Genomic DNA, 9366 nt, shown 5'->3' on the forward strand with positions numbered 1-9366 from the left:
GATCTGATGTGCCCCGCCACGAATTCCTCCGCTGTACCAACCTATTCATCTCAGAGTAGCACTTGCAACCTGCGTCTTCAACTATTTGCTGGAAGTATTCGAATCTTTGTCTTCCTCTACAGTTTTTGCTCTCTATAGCTCCCAGTGCCATCAATGTCATTCCCTGATGTCTTAATAGATGTCCTATCACCCGGTCCCTTCTCATTGTTTTCCACATATTGCTCTCCGATCCCTCCTCATCCCTTACCGTATCAGTCCACCTAATTTTCGACATTCGCCTGTAGCATCACATCTCAAATGCTTCTCTTCTGTTCCGGTTTTATCACGGTACATCTCTCACTACCATACACTGCCTATGTGTGATAGTAGTAGACTCCTCTTGGTCCTGAATGGCCTTTTTGCCAGAGTTACTCATAACTTGATGTACTTAGTGACTTCCTAATTTTCTTGCTGATCTCATTTCTGTTACTTGTCATAACTTTCGTCTTTCTTAGATTTACTTTCAGTTCGTATTATGTACTCAATAGACTGTTCGTTACATTTAGCAGATCATGTAGTTCTTCTTCACTTTCTCTCACGATAGCAATGTCATCAGCGAAACATATCATTAATATCCTTTCGTAATGCATTTTAATTCCACTCCTGAACCTTTCTTTTATTTCCATTATTTGCTTCTTCGATAAACAGATTGAACAGGAGGGACAGAAGACTACATCCCTGTCTTACACATTTTTTAATCCGAGCGTTTCGTTCTTAGTCGTCCACTCCTATTATTCCCCTTCACGTTGTACATATTATACATTACCCGTCTCTACTAACAGCTTACCCGGTTTTCTCAGAATTTCGAACATCTTGAACGAATTCACATTGACGAAGGCTTTTTCCAGGTCGGCAAGTCCTATAAATTGCCTGTATCGTGCCATTACTTGTCCTAAAGCCAGCCTGATCCTCACCTAGCGCATCCTCAATTTTCTTTTCCATTCTTCTGTGTATTATTCTTGTCGGCAACTTGGATGCACGAGCTGTTCATCTGAGAGTGCGATAATTCGCGTACTTGCCAGCTCTTGCAGTTTTCGGACTTGTGTGGAGGATATTTTTCTGAAAGTCAGATGGTACGAGTAAGTCGCCGCACTCATGCATTGTACTCACCAACGTGAATATTCGTTTTGTTGCCACTTTCTCCAATGCTTTCAAAAATTCTGATGGAATGTTATCTATCCCTTCTGCTTTATTTGATCTTAAGCCTTCCAAAGCTCTCTTCAATTTTGATTCTAATAACGTATCGCCTATAGCTTGTAAATATACTCGTGTTTCTTCTTCTACCACATCAGAAAAGTCTTCCCCTCGTAGCAATTTTTATTCTAATATTGTATCGCCTATCGCTTCTAAATCAACACCTGTTTCTTCTTCTAACACATCATCAAATCTTCCACTTCGTAGAGGAATTCAGTGTACTCTTTTCATTTGTCCGCTCCTTCCTCTGCTTTTAACAGTCGGATTCCCGCTGCACTCTTAATGTTACCACCTTTGCTTTTAATTTCACCGAAGGTTATTTTGGCTGTCCTGTATCTGAGTCAATCCTTCGAATATCTTTTTCGGTTTCTTCACATTTTTCATGCAGATATTTCGTCGTAACTTCCCTAAGCTTCTCAGCAACTTTATTTCTGTGTTCCTGAATTTCGCTGAACATTTTTGTACTTCATTCTTTCATTGATCAACTGCAGTTTTCCTTCTGTTACCCATGGTTTCTTCGCAGTTACTTTCTTTGTACCTATAAGTTTCTTTCCAACTCCTGTGATTTCTCTTTTTAGAGATGTCCCTTCCTCATCAACTGTACTGCCTACTGAGCTATTCCTTATTGCTGTATCTACAGCAGTAGAAAACTTCACGCATATCTTGTCATTCCTTACTACTTCCGTATCCCACTGCTTTGCGTATTCAATCTTCCTGACTGATCTCTTAAACTTCCGCCTAGTCTTCGTCACTGCTACATTGTGATCTGAGTCTGTATCTGCTCCTGGGTACGCCTTAAAATCCACAAACTGATTTCGGAATCTCCCGTGTCACCCGGTCTTTTCCAGGTATACCTCTTTCTCTTGCGATTCTACAACACAGTATTCGTCATTACTTGATAAAATCTATTACAGAAGTCAAATAGTCTTTCTTCTCCCTCATTCCTTGTTCCAAGTCCATATTCTCCTATAGTCTTTTCTTCTACTCTTTTCCTTACAACTGCGTTCCAGTCCTCCATGACTGTTAGATCCTTTACGTACTGTATTAACCTTCAATATCCTCATATACTTTCTCTGTCTCTATATCTTCAGCTTCCGACGTCGGCGAGTGTACCTGAACTACCTTATTGTACAATAACCGTAAAATATTTGATACTCTTGAAGTAAAAGCGGCATCACTTCAAGGTGACAATCTTTAAATTTATACTCATGGATGATGATGATGATGAAGTTTGGTTTGTGGGGCTCTCAATCTTGCCACTTTCATAAATAATGTTGAACTGATGAGGACAACACAAACACCCAATCATCTCGAGGCTTATTCTCAGGGAACCACCATACAGGGACCATGGCACTGTGTCAGTTGATAGGTAATCATTTAATTGTTCGCTGCGAGTGTAAGACGACAACAAACTGTCAATCCGCACTTCGTACTCGTTAGACTATTCAACCACTTCAACAGATCCTGTGACTCTTCTTCACGTTCACTGAAGATAGCAATGTCATTATCTATTCTTATCATCGACATCCCTTGAATTTTAATTCCACTCTTGAACCTTTCCTTTATTTCATTCATTGCTTCTTTGATGTATAGATTGAACTGTCTTATGCCCTTTTTAATCCGAGAACTTCGTTCTTTGCCTTCCACTTCTATTGTTCCCTCTATGCTCTTGAACATATTCTATATTATCCGTCTTTCCCTATAGCCTATCCGTATTTTTCTCAGAAGTTCGAACATCTTACACCGTCTTACATTGTCGACCGCTTTCTCCAGCTGTCCATATAGCTTTAGAGATGTTAAATCACACCTCCTTATTCCTTAGTACATCTGTGTCCCACATCTCTGCGCACTGTTTCCCCATGACTAATCTCTTAAACTTCATCCTACTCTTCATCCCTACGAGCTTGTGGCCTGAGTCTACACTCCTGGAAATAGAAAAAAGAACATATTGACACTGGTGTGTCAGACCCACCATACTTGCTCCGGACACTGCGAGAGGGCTGTACAAGCAATGATCACACGCACGGCACAGCGGACACACCAGGAACCGCGGTGTTGGCCGTCGAATGGCGCTAGCTGCGCAGCATTTGTGCACCGCCGCCGTCAGTGTCAGCCAGTTTCTTTAACACTGGTAGCATGCCGCGACAGCGTGGACGTGAACCGTATGTGCAGTTGACGGACTTTGAGCGAGGGCGTATAGTGGACATGCGGGAGGCCGGGTGGACGTACCGCCGAATTGCTCAACACGTGGGGCGTGAGGTCTCCACAGTACATCGATGTTGTTGCCAGTGGTCGGCGGAAGGTGCACGTGCCCGTCGACCTGGGACCGGACCGCAGCGACGCACGGATGCACGCCAAGACCGTAGGATCCTATGCACTGCCGTAGGGGACCGCACCGCCACTTCCCAGCAAATTAGGGATACTGTTGCTCCTGGGGTATCGGCGAGGACCATTCGCAACCGTCTCCATGAAGCTGGGCTACGGTCCCGCACACCGTTAGGCCGTCTTCCGCTCACGCCCCAACATCGTGCAGCCCGCCTCCAATGGTGTCGCGACAGGCGTGAATGGAGGGACGAATGGAGACGTGTCGTCTTCAGCGACGAGAGTCGCTTCTGCCTTGGTGCCAATGATAGTCGTATGCGTGTTTGGCGCCGTGCAGGTGAGCGCCACAATCAGGACTGCATACGACCGAGGCACACAGGGCCAACACCCGGCATCATGGTGTGGGGAGCGATCTCCTACACTGGCCGTACACCTCTGGTGATCGTCGAGGGGACACTGAATAGTGCACGGTACATCCAAACTGCCATCGAACCCATCGTTCTACCATTCCTAGACCGGCAAGGGAACTTGCTGTTCCAACAGGACAATGCAAGTCCGCATGTATCCCGTGCCACCCAACGTGCTCTAGAAGGTGTAAGTCAACTACCATGGCCAGCAAGATGTCCGGATCTGTCCCCCATTGAGCATGTTTGGGACTGGATGAAGCGTCGTCTCACGCGGTCTGCATGTCCAGCACGAACGCTGGTCCAACTGAGCCGCCAGGTGGAAATGGCATGGCAAGCCGTTCCACAGGACTACATCCAGCATCTCTACGATCGTCTCCATGGGAGAATAGCAGCCTGCATTGCTGCGAAAGGTGGATATACACTGTACTAGTGCCGACATTGTGCATGCTCTGTTGCCTGTGTCTATGTGCCTTTGGTTCTGTCAGTGTGATCATGTGATGTATCTGACCCCAGGATGTGTCACTAAAGTTTCCCCTTCCTGGGACAATGAATTCACGGTGTTCTTATTTCAATATCCAGGAGTGTATATGATTTAGCTATTAAAAATATAAATTCTGCAGCAGACAAAAGGAGAAAACTACACGGTAAAGCAAATGCAAATAAATTATGTATTGGTCAGAAAGTTCTCAATAAAGCTCATTCATTGTCACATAAGACATCTGTGCTCGTCGGTAAGCCTTACAGTACAGTGTCTAATATCGGAATCTGACTCAAATCTTCCCGTATCTCTGGGTCTTTCCCAAGTATACCTCATCTCTTGTGAGAGAGTATTTTGCTAACTGAAATCTATAGCAGAACTCATTCTCATTCCTGATAACAAGCCATATTCTCCTGTCAACATTTCTTTTACTCCTTTCCCTACAACTGCATTCCACTCCCCCTTGATTATTAGATTTTCATCTCCCTTTACGTATTAAATTATCTGTTCGGTATTCTCATACAGTTTCCCTACAACTGCATTACACTCCCCCTTGATTATTAGATTTTCATCTCCCTTTACGTATTAAATTATCAGTTCGGTATTCTCATACAGTTTTTCTATATCTTCATCTTCGGCTCGTGACCTTGGCATGAATACCTGAACTATCGTAGTCGGTGTTTGTTCGCTGTAGATTCTGATGAGAACAATCCTATCACTGACCTGTTCCCTGTAACTGGAAAGGCAACTCACTCCGTTCCTATTCGTAACGAAACTTTCTACTGTTACACCATTTTCTGCTGCTATGGATATTACCCTGCACTCCTCTGTCCAGAAATCCTTGCCTCCTTTCCGTTTCACTTCACTGACATACACCATATTTTGATTGAGCCTTAGCATTACCCTTTCCAGATTTTCTATTTCCCTTCTACGTAGAACCTTATTTATCCTTTCCTTGGTTATTCAGTCTTTTTCTCATGGTCACCTTCCCATTGGCAGTCCCTCCAGGAGATCCAAATGGGGAACTAGTCTGGAATCTTTTTCCAATGGAGAGATCATAATGACACTCCTTCAATTACAGGCCACATGTCGTGTAGATAAACAGTAATTGTATTTAATGCAGTGGGTTCCATTGCTTTCTGCATCTTCATGCCGTTGATCATCATCAATGGTTCTTTCGCTTTTAGGGTCAATTTCCCACCATTGGGCCAGAGAGTCCCCTGAACCTCTGATCGCTCCCCGCCCTTATTGATGACGACATTGAGGATGACTTCTTGTGCTGGAAGCCTTCGGCCAGCATTACTAATGATTTTTATACAAAAAGTAAGCAGTGACGCGGTTTGAACCCGACAGAGAACGTTTCGATTACTAATCAAAGACGCTGTTCCTAAATCAAGTATCTGTGAAGGCCACTCAGTTTTTGTGCGTCTCTCAAGACATTATCATTATTAATACTGAACTCTGATTAGAGTGTGGTGTGATAGAAATTTATTTTGTTTATTTAGTCATCGATATTCTGATTCGGCTGCCTCATTAACACACAAAGTTGGGACTGATAGGAGAGAAACGGGAAGGGGCGAGAGTTGATGACGCGAAAAGAGGTTGTGGCTTCGTAAAATATGGTAAATGAGCTGTGTAAGAACGTGCAATGTGAAGAAAGCGCGCTGGAGACACTATTACCATTACTACAATTTATGTAACGGCGTGAAACCTAAGAGTTAATGGGTTATCTAATCTCCGTGGTATATAATTTCATTACTTTGTCTCTGTAGTAAAGAATTTAATTTTGTACATGTGGCTATCTTCATAAACCATTTCCCTTCATATGCAATAAAACAGCGTCAGAAATGGAACATATTACAACAGAACAGCTCATTCAAACGCTAATGTTACGTGCTGTGTGAGTCTCGTAATCTGACGTGAAACACGCACATTGTCTGAATTTACGACTTTGCCGTTTCTGATAGTGTGATACAGCGCATTAAACGAAACAAACCCATCCAACACAGAATACGTTTCGCTACCTTACATTCATGTATGCATGTTTTAGTACTCAGTATTAACCTAAATTTGCATACCAATTTGCGGAAGGGAATTCTCATTTTGTAGTTGATGAGGGAAAGCTGAAGTCATTTGCTTTGAGTCACGTCCATGTAGACATGTCTCAAAATCTTATCCGACTTTCTCTTTGCTTTTCACCTCTATTAGAAACTAAGGCAGAAAAAGTATGCACCTCTATGTAAACTATTATCTTAAGTAGTTTTGTATAGCATAGTCGTTTAGTAATAATTTCGCGGGTGACATCATACTAAGTAATAGGTATGTTAGACACGATGAGTTATGCAACCATTATTGGCACGATTTGTACAAATATTGTAGGTTCCCCACTATGTCTTTTGGCCTGAAATTTAGCACGATTTACCTCTCACTCTATAAAAGTCTACTTCTCACCAGAACTATGTGCTGCACAAACTGTTATCCATTTTAAACTCGTATTATAACACTTGACTAAATAGAACCTAATTTAATTGAACTATAACTGGTCTAAAAGTGACTTCTCTTTATATGAAATGCACAACTGTAGTAAAAAACTGGCGCCGATCAAAATTTTCAGTTACCTCGTGTCTTGAAAATATCGTTGCTGATTTCTCGAAAGCACAAAAGGAAATAGCGAGTAGGCAGCGGCTGAGACAGATATTTATTTCTAAATTAGGTTTCCAATCAGTATTCAAACAGCTGCATACCACATGGTGCAATGTTGCAATGTGTGATGATAATTATCCCCTGAGAGCTAAAATGAAATTTTCTGAAGGTGAAAAATTAAACGATTCGATTCTGTCTCAGTCATGATACTAAATTATATACAAAAGGTAATTACTATCGTCACAGTTTTGTAATACTCTAATACCGATTATGTAAGTTATCAATAAGTTTCTCAACTGGCAGCATTAACGCGGGAGAGGTAACAGGTTCCCCGTATAATCCACCCACTACACACGTATGTTGTGCTTTGTCCCGTACATCACTGATAATTAAAAATGAGACATATACGTAACAAATGACATATAGCTCAAGAAAATGTCTTCTCCAGGTGATAGACAGTATCTGCAGTAGTCCAGAAATTCCTTCATTACTCACTACAGAACAGACAAATGGATTAATTGACAGCACGGCACAGCAGTATCTACATACGTGCTGCTATAGTGCTGTACACAGTATTATTATTATCATTATTATTATTGTTATTAATGGCTGTAGTAAGAGGCAAAGCATTTACAACACGAGATTTTACAGTTTCTGCCAGTCCAGAAGTAAGGAGGGCAACAAAGAAGTGATTTACGAACATTAATTATAGGGCACACGTTTTAATAGAGTTCACCTGCAGTGTGCAGGTCAAGCAAATGTCGCAATGGCACTGATCTTCAAGTCATTTCCGAAAGCATTGGAAGATATATTAAGCTAGAAACAGAGATGTAATTTCGATATTGTGACGACTTCCTTAGCATCAAATAACAACCAAGATTTATCCTTAAATCCTAACAAGAAGGGTACATCATAGCTGGATTTTGTGATAAGTTTCAGACACGGCATAATTTTCTTACAATTCCTGCAGTTACATTACCCAGTCCATTCTGACAGTTGAATTTTGTCACCAACAGTTAGTGCTATGCAAGGTATCAGTTTTAACGGGTGGTAGGTGCACCATTCAAATTAGGTAGCCAAAAGCTTAGCATTCAACAGAGTATTCAACATTAAAATCTCAGTAATTGTTACTTTCATTAAAACAAATTTATAAAGATAACTTTCACCTGGCGACGTTTCTTCAAGGTTCTGGTGTCGGTGAATTTTTTGAGATCTTTTTTTATGTAGTCGGATAAAGGGTTCTGCTCAGGATTGCTATCTGCTTTTGTTCCTTTTTTAAACTTCTCTGCGGTTTACTTTGTTTCTTATTACGCCTCATTAGAATAATTTCCGAAAATTCCTTTACTTGTTTTGAATATTTTTCTTTGCTTTCGTAGTTACCATGCAACGCAAGACAGTAAATAGCAAGTCGCATATCAATTATTATCAGAATGCGAATGTGCAAAATTCTAGTGGCAATAATACCTTCATTTCCAACGAGTCACTTGTAAATGCTACAGAGACTAATTTCAGACACAACAATGCTTGTTGTAGACGCTTCCCTCCATGACAGTGAGGTTGAGGAAGATGGGCAACACACAGCATGATGTGGCAATGTTTTTGTGAACATAGGTATGTGTTTTCATAAAGAGACTCGAGATTGTAAGTTTTAGATTATGCGCAGCGTTCGAAAAACCATAGACACAACTACAACACGAGTTTTTTCAGAGAGTGCTTGAGGTTGACAAACAATTTATGTAAATTACAGATACATAACCAAAAGAGAAAGCTTCAGTTATTGCAAAAAACAACGTAGTTTCTTATGCCGCGGTCTCAAAATTGCAGCACAAATCACAAAATTATTCGTAACGGATACAGAAATTAGAGACACAAAGAAACACAATTGCCATTCGAGCAAACGAACAATCTGAAATACTGAAAGCACAGACTGATTAACAGTCAGAGAAAAGTGAGCAAATCAAAGTAAATACCGACGATCACTCAGAAGACACACAACATAAATAGTTTAAAGAGAGTGAAGAATTTCAATCATTAAGCTTTTTATATAAGGACGCATGATGGTAAATAAACAGCGCAAACAAGAAATCAGTAGGTTACGCACACATCTGCAGTAGCTGACGTTGAAAAACATATGACAGAAGAACACGATACACGTTACGGTAGTGAGAAAAGTCACGGATGAGAGAAAGATTTCGTAAAAGAAGATTCTGGCCGACTTGGACGCGACAGACATTCACACAAGTAACCGACAGATCTCTAATGGCTCAACAAGACACGACGGAT

Source organism: Schistocerca gregaria, chromosome 1, assembly GCF_023897955.1.
Source record: "Schistocerca gregaria isolate iqSchGreg1 chromosome 1, iqSchGreg1.2, whole genome shotgun sequence".
Classification (NCBI taxonomy): Eukaryota; Metazoa; Arthropoda; class Insecta; order Orthoptera; family Acrididae; genus Schistocerca; species Schistocerca gregaria.